We start from the raw sequence: 12565 nt of genomic DNA, 5'->3' as shown, positions 1-12565 counted from the left end.
TGGTTTTGGTGTTGTGTATAAACCTCCTTTGCAAGAACTTTGTCAAGCATACCTGCTTTGTCCTTTTGCAAGACCTGCACATATTAGTGTTTGAAAGACATTGACATTTATGTGCATGTGCTCTGGAAAACCTTGTCCGGCACGATATTCCTTCCAATTTAGTTATTGTGTGCATGCTGCATTTCAATTCTGGAAATGTGCTTAAAACATATTTTGATTCTCAAAGAACGTGGTTCGTTTAGCAAGTAAAATATTGCTTTGATTAACACTTCACCAGTACTATACAATATTACAGAATACACAAAACCGGATACACAAACACGACAAATTATAGCATTGTGATTAGGGGTATATGGGGTTATAGGAGTCCCTTTTTATCCACCGAGACAAGTCCTACACGCCCTGGTGGGGTGTGGATTCAGTGGAGGGGGTAACGGAGGAGATGACCAAGACTACTCCATACGCTATCATGGTCTTCCTTACTGCTTGAAGATCGACCTTTTCTCACTGTGGTCTATGATGACTTCGGTGGACGGAAAAGAACGTATTCACTGAGAAAACCAGAAAATAGTTGAATCCGTCCACGATTTTATCATAAAACACAAAGCTTGATTTTTAATTTTTTAACAGGAAACTAATTAACATTTCAAAAACCTTCTCACAAATGTTCAGTGTTTCTACAAAGAGCTAGTCAGACACAACAAAAAATAACTCTATTTTTCATGTTTACTTATATGATAGTTGTATGTTATGTAATGATAGGTATGCATATGTTATTATATGATAGTTCATATGGATGACGACACATGCTTCATTTATATTTTGTATTATATGCTGTATGGGTGAGGTACTGTAAAGCTTGTTCACCAGTCCCAATCAGAGTTCCAAAACACACAAATATACAACAACATGGAGATGTGTGGAGAAAATAGAGACATATGGAGAACAGCAATGTCATAACTGAACAGAAATCATTCCCTCTATTGGTGAAGGCCGTGTGGGATTAGTTAAACAAAGAAATCTAGTCGACCATGTCTCCTAATCCTCTTACTCCTTAAACAAACGACTTGCCTGGGCTGTCTAAAATTGAACTGAAATTTTTGTAAATTCGATGTTTCGGGTATTACGTGAGGAGATAAGCAGGTGTCAACACTATGGCGTTCGACGTTCCGGACGTGAAGGAAAACCAAATACGTTATAAAGTACAGTAATGTGGTCACTATGAGCGAGGCAGACGGTCTGATGAGCACAGCTCATTACGGAAATCTCTTGTCTTTGGAGCTGCTCGTTGAGACGCTGAAGCCTTCTGTCAAGTTCTTCTTTATTCTTTATTGTGGCCACTGTGTCACAATATGCTGTTTACAATGCTCACAGACCCTCGATTCACGATGACGCCAACTTTCTCGACTACTGTTCGTGCGACGACTATCTTTCAGGAATTGGTTCCACAGCTCATTCTTTCACCGATGTCTTTGTGTATGTGTTTTAGCTCGTTAATTAGCGTAGAGACGAGTCTTCTGCTATTCTCGGGCACAAGTTCTCCAAGGCAGTCGACGCTCCGGGTGTCATTAGAACAGTGTTGAGCACTGTCACACGCCACTGCTTTTCGACAGTCCTGTTGTGTATTTGATAAAACAATCGACAATCCGGGTGTGAACCAAAAGAGGATACCACCATTCTCATCGGTGGATGAAATGGGATGAAGAAAACCCGCATACTCTTCATCACATTGCTACACCGTATTTACCATAACGAATGTTTAAATATCACTTTATGTAAATAGAGCATCAAAACAAGCTGGAACCATGTATTATATTAAGATGGTACTAACTATACTCGATTCGAACCACTGCTTTACAGTTCACTGACTGCCGTGGATGCAGGCTTTTCCCACGTGGCGGGGTAAAACTTAATGATCTATTCTCCCTCGCAAGGCCCCGTGAACCAATCAGAAATGGACATTCTTAAATGGGGTAGGAGAAATGTGCCCTGTAGTTCTTATGAACCTTGATCTTTCAGGTACATTTCATCAGTTGTGTACAAATACTGGTCTAGAATAATGTTTCAAACACTTTAATACGTATTGATGCAGGGGCTCTATATATGTTCTTGTTTACGTCCGGCTCGTCAAACGTCAGAATAAATTTACAGGTACCAAAGCAGACTCACTCGCTGGGCCACTAGCAATAAAAAAACCCAAACAAAGCAAAAACAGAAAAATCAATTAATTTAAACAAATAGATGGAATACTAGAAACCACCTAAATATTAGCATGCATGCATCATTTTATAAAGATAGAGCGCTAAAGTGGCAAGATTCAAACTCAAAACTATTCAATCGTATTTTACTCGATAAATCAAAATGGTCTCAATATCATAATGTGGGTAGTTACAGAATCAAATCAAAATATTTTACATGTTTATGTACGATTTATTTAGCAAAGCCAGAAAAATCCCCGACAAACACGGCCGCTTCTCCTCAATATGTGGGTTTGTGAGAGTGAGGGTACTCCCTACAAGGCTCACTCCCATTAGTTAACAAGGCGTCCTCCCATTTTATGTATTTTTAACACGATAGGTACGGAAAATTAATTAGGCGATGTGGGTATGTCATGCCTGGTTGATTTCTCAGGATTAGGTGAATTGGGTATGGTAGAGTCGATATACTATGATCATAGGGGATTTAGCAACCATGTTGGAGTGAAGGAATGACAAAACTCTGTGATAGATTAATGAGTGTCTTTTTTAAGCATTATGAAAATGGTAATGGTAAATTAACACAAGATGCCCTAAACCTGCCCAGCGTGTCATATATATATATATAAAATAATTTATCAACTGAATAATACATAAAAATACTCTTATGATTATGTATAACATCACAATTTAATAAAAAGATGCATGCGTTGAGCTTGTTAGATGTTTTAAGATTAATGGAAGAGGTAGAGAAGGACACCCCCACTTGGGAACTTGGGAGCAGAGAGACGCCACGGTTCAGTGGTTACATCTATACGGCCTTCTGTGCTCTCTGCTCAATATATTAAGGGTGGTGATGTAGATGAAGGTTAAGGAAAAGTAGGTGATGTGGGTATACTACGTCAACAGGCAGCTGTGCAGTCAACCAGATAGTTTGTTGTTTTAACCTGTCTGACAATTGTTACGTCTGACCAGGGAGACAATAACAAGCTGATGTTAACACATGTGATCTAACGATAGTTTTGCGTTCTTTTGGAAGGGATGGCCGTGGTGTATCATTTATTCTTTCATTCATTCACATATGTACTTCTTTCTTTTATTATATCTTTCTCATTCATTCACATATGTACTTATTTCTTTTATCATTTCTTTCATTCATTCACATATACTTCATTCATTCATTCATTCATTCATTGTAAGATTTCGACTGATACAGTAAACTGGCTGAAGTACTGTTAAACGCAGCCTAAGTTGCGCATACTAATTAGTACAAATAGTAAAGAAAACAAGCGAGTGACCTACCCCTGTTGTAGATAATTTCTGGTCTGACAAATAGGAGAATACCCCATAAAACCTCGGACGAAGAAAAGCCGGGACTGGCAAACGGGAATTACTAAAATGGAGACCACACTATTAAAACGAAACATGCTAAACTGGGTAGGTACACTTAAAACTGCTAGGTAGATACATTTGGCGGATGTGAGTGGAATTGGCGAGACATATTTCAATACAGTTTAAAGATCTCACAACACCGTTTATTAATGTGTCCCAGCATAGTCACTGGAGTTTGGTCACTCTTGATTTGGGCTTTCACAAATAACTTCAACTTCATAGATATAGGTTGAATACCTAAATTCAAAAGAATCTCAAGGCTTAGTATTCTAAGTGTACTGTATATGTTGCTGGAAGTAAAGAGCTTCAACAGCCCATGCTTGCCATAAAAGACGACTATGCTTGTCGTAAGAGGAACGGAATCGGGTGGTCAGGCTCGCTGACTTGGTTGACACATGTCATCAGTTCCCAATTGTGCAGGTCGATGCTCATGCTGTTGATCACTGGATTGTCTGATCCAAACTCGATTATCTAGAAACCGCCGCCATATTGCTGGGATATTACTGAGTGCGACATAAAACTAAACTCACTAAATTAAACTGAATTGTCATTAGAATTTCATCTATTTTTAAACCACATGTTTGCAAAATAAAGAAAACGAGCAAACGAAAATATTTTCGTCCACGAGCGAGATTAGTCGAATTTAGACCGGAATGATTTCATTTTTTTTGGTCATGATACTTATAAACACACTTTCATTCATATATTTACAACCCCCAAGACAATAAAAAAAAACTATGAACATTTAAGTGGAAGTCCAGATTCTTGTACTTGTTACAAATTAGCAGAATTAAGTCAAAATGAGTTGAATTTTGTGCCATGATACTTACAAATGTATCCTCATTTATTTACAACCTCCAAAACACAGGAAAAGATGTATTTTGAGTAAAAGTAATTATTCTGGCATATTTTTAAAAATCTTCCTGGACTCGCAAAAGTAAGTCAAAATCAGTTGAATTTTGTGTCATGATACTCATAATGGCACTTTCATTCATTTACATCCTCCAAAACATTAGAAAAGATGTATTTGGAGTGAAAAGGAAATATTTTCGCACATGGGCCCCAATGTTTTTCGCCCATGGGCGAGATGTTTTTTGAAAATCGGTCTCAATTAGCGGAATTAAGCCATAATGAGTTGGATTTTGTGCCATGATATTTACAAATATATCCTCATTCATTTACAACCTCCAAACCACAGGAAAAGATGTATTTTGAGTGAAGGCAAATATTCTCGCCCATGGGCCAAACTGTCTTTCTCCCATGGGCGAGAGTTTTCAAAATTGCTCTCATTGAGTTGAAATTTCCGTCATGATACTCATAAATGTACTTTCGTTCATTTACATCCTCCAAATATTGGAAAAGATGTGTTTGGGGTAAAAGGAAATATTCTCGCCCATGGGCCAAACTGTTTTTCGCCCATGGGTGAGATTTTGTTAAATAGCTCTAAATTAACGGAATTAATTCAAAATGAGTTGAATTTTGTGACATGATACTTATGAACATACTTTCATCCATTCACAACCTTCAAAACATGGGAAAAGGTGTATTTTGAGTAAAAGTAAATATTCTCACCCATGGGCCAAATGGTTTTCGCCCATGGGCGAGACTTTTTGAAAAATCACTCTTAATTAGCCGAATTAAGTCAAACTAAGCTTAATTTCGTGTCAAGACAATAATAAATACACGTTCATTTATTGAAAAACTGCAAAGCCTGGAAAAAACATGTAGTTTCAATGAAATTAATTATTCTCGTCCATGGGCCAATATGTTTTTCACCCATGGGCTAGTTTTTTTAAAATCGCTGTCAGTTAGCAGAGTCAAGTCACAACAAGCTGACATTTGTGTCATGATACTTATTAACATTTTTCATTCATTTACAACCTCCAAAACATTTATTCTGGATGAAATTAAACACTTTCGCCCATGGGCCTGCCCATGGGCCTACCCACTGACCACTGTTCGCCCATGGGGGTGCCCATGGGCGAGCGAGTTTAAATTTTGAGTTTTCGAAAATTTTTTTTTTTATTTTCTCATCCTTAGCACATATACATAACAGCTGCCTGTTAAATTTTGCGAAATCCCTTGTGAGAGAGTGGCCACAGTGCTGAGAGTTTCTGGACTTTTGTGAGTCCAGAATTAAATTGTGACGTGTTATATATAGGTAGAGAGATACTCAACAAACGTTGAGTTGCAGCTTTGTTATGTTGTAGCTTTCCCAAACCAAGTTTCTCCCTGCATGCGGTTGTCTTACCTTTCTCACCAATCTTTGACAGCTGCCATTCCCGTGCAGTCCCCCTCCCACCCCGAACACACACACGCACACGCACACGCACACACCCACACCCACACCATACACACACCACATCACACACACACCACACACACCACAACACAAACACACATCACACATCACACACCACACACTCCTCCCTTATAGTTTTGTTAAAAGAGACTGAACTGTTTAATGTTTCTAATATGTTGCAGAAAAACGAAATATCAAGTTGAAGGCATCGTGTTCAAGCCGCACTGTGACTTGTACATTAGATGACCATGGATCACCCCCCTTAACGCTTGAATTAAGGGTATGGACATTAAGTTATTCTTTAGTGCTAGTTTACTGAAATCTAACAAGACATACATCAAAGAGCAAAGACACATGATGCTTCTACATACAGCCACTTGTTTCTGTGCAAACGCAGTACTGATAACATTCTTGGAGGCAAACTTTATCAAAAGCGTTAGACAAGAACTAACGTCTCCTTGGTGAAATGTGTAAAAGCAAGGGCCCAGATGTTCGAAGCTTTCTTATCTGTAAGATAGTCGTAAGTTAATGTTAATGTATGGTACTTAATCTTAACGCTAAGAGAGCTTCGAAAATTTAGGCCCTGAGAATTGCTTGCGCCAATAGTTATGAGTTGTGCGCGCTATGCTGGTTCGACTTGTTGGTTTGCCTTGCAAGCATCGTCAAGAGTTGTAAGCATTGCCCCAATACATGACCCAGGAGGCATGTACATGAAGGTCCAAACACTATATAAGCCGAATTACGTTAGTTAACTATTATTGAGACTTGTCTGAAGTTCTATTCAAGGTAGTGTCTATCTTTAATTCGAAGTTGCAACTTCCTGTTCTATTGCGATTTTGAGTTGCAGTGGTATACATAGTGATGGTTGTATGAGACTTATATATTTTGGAAATAAGGCTTCTTGAAGGATCATGTTCATCCTTGACCGACGTGGAGACATCGTTCGTTGTCCAGATTTGGATCGCTAGCTTATACCCTTAAACTCGCATTAAGTGTATCAGTTGTCCCGACAGTGTCATGGTAGAGCACTGGACTCGTAAGCCAGCAAGTGATGTCGAAACGAGTTAGGTTAGCATTGGAAACGTTTGCAAATGAGGATACACACAGCTGGCCAACGCCTGGAAACCAGACTCATGGCAGGAAGCCGCCATAGACCAATTGACGTGATCACGTGACCAGGTCAAGCTTTGTCTGTCAAGCGTCGTGGTGGTTACTGATCACTTTTGTTGTAACATTTATTCGTTGTTTATCGATATTAGTCAATGAAATACTTGTTATAAATACTTTTTGTATATATTTTGTCCCTTCAGGGTATATAATATTTCTCTGAGGCAGTATAATTCCGCTGATCGTTTAGAATGTAGCCGCGGTTGTCGGCACATCTCCGATGTCGGGTTACATACTGTATACAGTTTACAAGTTGTAATAAGTCACCATGGAGAAGTTTACTGTCCCAGAATTCAAGGATTATTTGACAAAGTACGGAAATCAACTACGGGTCACAGAAAAGACGTTCTCATAGCTTTAGCCAATGCAGTGGTCAAACTTCAATTGGAGCCTGGTCCCGACTTTCAACATGACTGTAGACCAGAAACGTTCCCAAGGCAGTGTCTAACGGACTTACACTGTAATTTTCATGATTTTAGTTATATGTATGACTTCAGCCTCATCCCGGACTTAGGCTTGTATGATATCTTCAACTACCTGTTATTTCATAGATCTGATTATGATAGGAGGAAATTGAAAGCTTTCAAGTCTTTTGAGGACTATCGTCTGTTTTATGACGGCCATGTTTTAGACCTCCAGTATTGTGACATCAGTGATGCCAGTAACCTTTGTGCATTCAAGGCAAATGTGAAACCTACACAGAAGGATTCTTCCTATCTTGGAAACATATGATACGTGGTTCCTCATGGAAAAATCAATTGCAGTGATCAAACTAGCATTTTGTGAATGTTCAGTCGGGTAAGTGTTAATCCATGTTCAATACAATTATCCACCACTTATATTTTCAATACATGTATCTGAAATATTTATGTTATGCAACATTTGTAATTGAATGTGTAATTGATTTTCTCATGTTTATTAAATGTTAATACATGGTCATTTAAACATCTGTACTCAGAAGGTGTCATCTCAAATATCACACATATATGGGAGACAACTGCTCAAAACATTTCAATATGTACATGAGAACAGAATCATGAAAGTCATTGGTCATTAATATACCTTGTAAAATTTAAAGTTCTTAAGGCGACTAATTGCCCGTTCTACATGTATTCGAGCGTGTGCTATTCTCCTGGTTTTCTGAACATTTGACATGCTTAACTGCTTACCATGTGCAAAAGGTGGTATGTTTAATGTACATCCTCTTAATGCTAAGAGATCCCTAATCCAAAAACAACCCTGTCAGCCATTATGTCATCCCCATACTTTAAGTTATCAAGGAAACCTGATTCTTTAACAATGCGTCTATCTGACACTGAACCAGACCACGGTGGAGAGATGTAAGTAAATGCACCTGTTGGTGAAATAGCAACAAGACATTTGAAGGTATTGTGATGTTTGTACTGTGACCAGGTCACTCTCTGACTAAATGGCACTGAGGGTTTCTGTACAAAAAATTCTGTACAATCAACAATGGCAATAATCTTTTTAAAGTATCTAAATGCCTTTGGGAGATGAGCCTGAAACTGCAGTCTCATTGGCCACTTAACAACAAAACTGAGCTCCCTTGATATAAACTCAATATATGTCCGGAAGTAACGACTAACTGTTGATGATGATATACCAAACAGATCACTCAAATGGTCGACATCAAGGCCACGTCTCAGGCGCACAAGTGTTAGGAAGAAAGCTGTAAAAGTAGAAAGTCCCTTGGGGTGATGGTCATCTTTTTGTTTTTGCATTCTCCTAAAACATAAACATGTACCAGGTAACATGGTCAAGTGGATCTGTTCATTGATTATTCATTTCACAATGGCTGGTGCAAGAAGGTCACTGATACAAAAATCTTTATAGCGCTGCCTGTGAAAGGGTTAACGAGTAACATATTGATCAGTGACCAAGTAACCTACAGCATATATGTTTCAATAGATAATAATAGTTGGCAATTAATAAAACCAAAATTATAACAAAGTAAACATACTGTTTTTCTTCCCCTTTCCACAGTGTTAACCTCTCAGCTTTGGACTGTAGGAATCTGCTCAGGAACAACAGAAGCTGGATGGATATAATACCTGAAATGAATTGTTATATTGATAAAATAACTATCTTAAAACACACATTAAGGTCTATATGATGCAAATATATTGTGCCTAAATATATGATGAACTGAAAATCTTTGTTATAGATTTGTAAAGCATTATATACCTGTGTAGAATTTGCATGATCTGTCACTTCTGAGAACATCTTCAATGAATAATTTCCTCTGTGGAATATTAGGCCGTTTCAGCTGATCATCACTGTAGCCAGCTAGATCATCATGCAAGATGTCAGTCTGAGCAGATGCATCAGAATAGGCAACCTGTTCTCTTACATCTGCAAAACAAAAATATTGTTTGAAATAACAAAACAATTAAGGTGATAAATGATCTAAAATAACAACAATACTAAAGAACATCTAATATCTTACAATTTCAAACTTGTTCAGACAGTAAAAGTGATTGAAACCCAACTGGATTTCCTAAACTAACCAATTCCTGTAAAAGCTTTGGATACCTTCTTTATCAACAGTTGTAGCTGGCTCTTCAGAACCCTCAGTTATTTCCTTTTCCGTTTCGATGTCTGTGTTTAGTACATGCAAACATATTTATTTATAATTTATGAATATGTGACATATTTAATCATAAAAGGATATTTCTACAAAATTATTCATTTTTAAAAATATTTGTCCAATATATGTTTTGCTTTTTCATTCAACTTATTTAATTTCATTCCCAAAATATACCTGGAGTTGTGAAAGACTTTTCTTCTATGGGGACAAGCTCACACGGCTTTTTGGTGGTGGTCTTGACTTCTACGTTTTGAAGATCCTCAGTTCCACACCTCTAGCAGTAGTGGGTATGGGGTCAGGATGTTCGACCGTAGGACCATGACCACCAACAAAGTGTTTTGAACACACGTAGGTATCCTGGGTAATCTTGTGACGGCCACAATCATCACCGCGGGAGCACGTTTTGATCCAGAGGTCACACATCTCGGGTTTTGATTTTGACTTTGGAAATTTGATGAAAAAAACATCTGCCATGTGTGGTTTATGGTAGAAGCGTGAGTCACTATTGCAAGTGCCATAAGCGCATCGTTTGACCCCCATTTTGATGATATTATTCTTTGAACTTGGCGATGACCACTCTAGGGCACGGTTTACAGCCGTCATTTTGTACAAAAGTTTCCGCACCTAGATCACATGTCTTGCGGAAATTCCATTATTGCAAGCAAGATGGCTGCTGAACCTAGAAATCGGAATCATGGCAGGAGGCCACGGTTGCTGATACAAGCAAAATGGCTGCCAAATCTAGTAACATGACAAAAGCACATCCAGTGTGCTGGTGTAGAGGAACACTCCGGACTCCGGTTGGGCTGTTGAATGAGTGTAGCTGTAATATTGAGTGAGAATGTATGCGGTCTGACATAAACTCTTAAAGGTGGGCTAAGACGTAGGTAAAGTTTGGTGCAGTGCATTCTCAGTTTTCAAGGCTATAATCGTTTAAAGTATCCATGAGATCCAAGTTACCAATCAGTACTACCCAGACCTAAACTGTGCACAGGGTCGTGAAATTCCCTCGACCAGTCAATCAAAGTACGGCTGGGTAAATATCGAGTCCATTGACGTTCACCCAGACGCATCTGAACAACCTTTTCTCATTCAATATTATATATCATAAGGGGATAATACTGTGTCATGGGCCACCCGTTGCGATCCACCTCCTCATGGTGGGTGCTGAGTAACCCTAAGAGCTCGCCAACACCCCTGTGAGGATCCAGGGGCATATTTGTTCCACCACCCCATTTGCTTTGGTTGAGCTGGACCGGTTCTATCATTTGACTGGTCACGCCAAGCCCTGCGCTACCACTATGTGATGCTCAAAATGTATTTATCAAACTGGTAACTTATTTTATGCTTGGCCCAACTATGGTATTTAAAAAAAGAAACGCATAGCTGAAAATTGTTATCAGTTTATACACTTAAGGTTCAGTATTACAGGGCAGTCATGAATGAACATTAACGGTCCAATGCCACAAGAAACTGTACGTCACAAATGACATGTGTTCCAAGGTCAAGGTCGCAGAGCAGTCGGTATCTTGTGTGGCCACCATTAACATCAATGGTTTCTTGGCATCGGCGCCCCATACACTGGACTAGATTCCAGATGAAGTGCCTGGGAATAAGTTCTTCACCCAAGGCCACAAACAAAGCAGGTAACGACTGTGGCTGAGGGTCACGCCGTCGCACATGACGATTAAATTCGTCCCAGAATTGAAATAGGAAATGAACATATGTATATCATATAAGTCTGTGGACGAAGGACAGTAAAACCACCAGAAAATCACAATGGGAAGTAAAACTAGCACTAGCGTGTGTAACAAAGTAAGGACAACGACAGAGAGGTGTGAGAATGTTTCTTCTTTATTCCTAGTACATGAGAGCGGCTGGTAGTCAGGAGACTGGGAGCAGGCCTGGACTGGCTGCTGAGACCAGTTGATGTTGCTGGGGTCGTCTCTGTCCGCTCTCTGTCCGCTCTCTTTCCGCTCTGCCTTCTGCTCTGCCTTCTGCCTGGCCGCCTCACCTTCATATAGTCCCTTGGTCAGTCTTAATGGCCCACTCATTTGCATCCCACCTGAGGTGCGCCTAGCTGGACACACGTTCGAAATGTCAGGTACAAGTCCCCATGAATTAATTTCATTACTGGTCACAGGTAGTGTCCATACATTAAAGTGTCATGGCCGTCATGGTGGATTATTTTGCAGCAGACCCTTGCTGCGTGTGGGTTCATTCGGGGAGCTGATCGCTGCTTTATGTAGCCCACATGTAGTGTGTCAAGTCGTTAATGTGTCCTTCTTTTCATGGTTGTTTAGTTCGCAGCAGTTCTTTCCTGCATACTTAATCATGCATTCGGTGGACTTAACATAGACTGACTTGGGACTGACCAGAGGAGGCGGGTGTCAACTATGTTACATTCGCCCCACATTCGCCCCAATGTAACTAAGAATTTTTCCTCGAAAATTTCTTCCGCTGATTCCTCTGCAGCATAATCTTTTACTTGTGCCGTCTAGCCTTCTACTTGTGTCGTCTAGCCTTCTACTTGCGTTGTGTTTTTCGTTACTTGTTGTGTCACCACTGGATGAGAACATGTCTGAATACAATACTGAACGTGGGGTGAACTCTGTTTGACGCAGCTCTCTTACCCTCTGCCCTGCCCTCATGAAGAGTGCAATAATACAGTCTTTGCTAAGATTGATCGGATATACTGGACTTTGTATATGGCAATATGACGTTAATGGCATGGTGCATAAGTGTTCTTCTGAACCCGGAAGGAACATATACTGAGTTCGGGCAGCATTGACGGCAATTATTTTCGCTTCTAACTTATATGTGGCAACCATACGATTGATGTCATTTGGTTTGGTCTCGATAGCATTTGATAACATCGGTGTTGGCACATTATGGGCTTCA

The 12565-nt window shown here is 39.5% G+C and overlaps 1 pseudogene; it reads right to left on the bottom strand.

The window, feature by feature from the left end:
- Nucleotides 1-8109: 8109 nt before the first annotated feature.
- LOC137293831 (uncharacterized) lies at nucleotides 8110-8798 on the bottom strand (annotated as a pseudogene).
- Nucleotides 8799-12565: the final 3767 nt, after the last annotated feature.

The sequence above is a fragment of the Haliotis asinina genome, chromosome 1 (genome assembly GCF_037392515.1).
Source record: "Haliotis asinina isolate JCU_RB_2024 chromosome 1, JCU_Hal_asi_v2, whole genome shotgun sequence".
NCBI classification, from domain to species: Eukaryota; Metazoa; Mollusca; class Gastropoda; order Lepetellida; family Haliotidae; genus Haliotis; species Haliotis asinina.
The sequence above is the reverse complement of the archived record's forward strand: the minus strand, read 5'-3'. Positions and strand labels throughout refer to the sequence as shown.